General features: G+C 38.3%; 1 protein-coding gene across 1 annotated transcript in view; it reads right to left on the bottom strand.

Moving 5' to 3' along the window:
* Positions 1-1,244, bottom strand: part of ATRNL1 (attractin like 1) — a 664,967-nt gene that overhangs the window by 435,780 nt on the left and 227,943 nt on the right. The window lies entirely within an intron of this gene.

Genomic DNA, 1,244 nt, shown 5'->3' with positions numbered 1-1,244 from the left:
AAAAAAAAGCTTTAAACTCACTTCCATTTAAATGAATGGCTAATGCTTAAAAGTTTTTCAATGAAAAATTGTACTACCTTTCATTCATAATAAGGAGCTCTGGTGTATAATGGTTAAGGCATTTGGCTGCTAACCAAAAGGTCAGTAGTTTGAATCTATCAGCCATTCCATGGAAGAAAGATGAGACCATCTGCTTCCATGAAGAATTTACAGCCTTGGAACCCCAATGGGGGTCACTCTGAGTTAAAACTGACTTGATAGAAATGAGCACGATTTTTTTGCTTACATTCATAATAAACTTAAAGCAACTTTAGTCAATATCCTATAACATGGTCTCCAAACATTTTTGGTCAAGCAGACTGGCAATAAAAATGCTGGTCAGACAGTCAAAATACATATCTATTCGCTTATTTATTAATCAGTCATATGCTTATACTACCATTAAATATTTAATTAAGGCCTGCTATGAGCCACACAGGAGCCCTGGTGGTGCAGTAGTTAAAGCGTTCCACTGCTAACCAACTGACTGGTTCCAAGATTTACAGCCTTGGAGATTTATGAGGCAGTTCTACTCTGTCCTAAAGGCTGCTATGAGTTGGAATCAACTCGATGAAAAAGGGTTGATCTTTTTCTTTCTTTAATGAGCCACACACACATTTCCGGGTATGGAGGGATTCAACAAGACAAGGTCCTGCTTTCATAGGCTTTCATTCTAGTGGGAAAAGAAAACCCATGTCCAACCAAACAGATAAATAACATCATTTTATACTGTGTATTAGAACAGAAGTAAAGGGACTCCCTGGAGGGCTTCAGTTTACAGAGGAGCAGAGTTTTCAACACAGAGAGAGAGTCATTTCAGAAGCCACAACGTAAGGCTGAGTTGGGGATATTTAAGAACAAGCAAATTAAGTCATTAACGATTTTTATAAAAATCAAATGGCTGCCATATAAATTCTAAACTGTCCTGGAATCTAATGCAGCACTGGACTGCAACGTCTCCACTGCTTCCCTGTTCTATTCCTCGGGCAGCGTCACATTGCTTTAGTTACAGAGTCGCGGGCTGGCTGGTTATCGCCCACAGCAGGACTTCATGTATCCTTTTCAAAACTTTACTGAATATTCTAAAAGTGTATTATCTAAAATGAACTGTAAGGTCATTTATTATAGTGCATGCCCTTCATAAAGCCCAAATGAATGAAATTCTAACCAGAATGCTAAAAAATCTAAATGCCAACCATGGGAAG

The sequence above is a fragment of the Orycteropus afer genome, unplaced genomic scaffold, assembly GCF_000298275.1.
Source record: "Orycteropus afer afer isolate SDZICR_OR568_19922 unplaced genomic scaffold, OryAfe1.0 scaffold00082, whole genome shotgun sequence".
Lineage (NCBI taxonomy): Eukaryota > Metazoa > Chordata > Mammalia > Tubulidentata > Orycteropodidae > Orycteropus > Orycteropus afer.
Note: the sequence above shows the minus strand (reverse complement) of the source record. Positions and strands in the feature narration are given on the sequence as shown.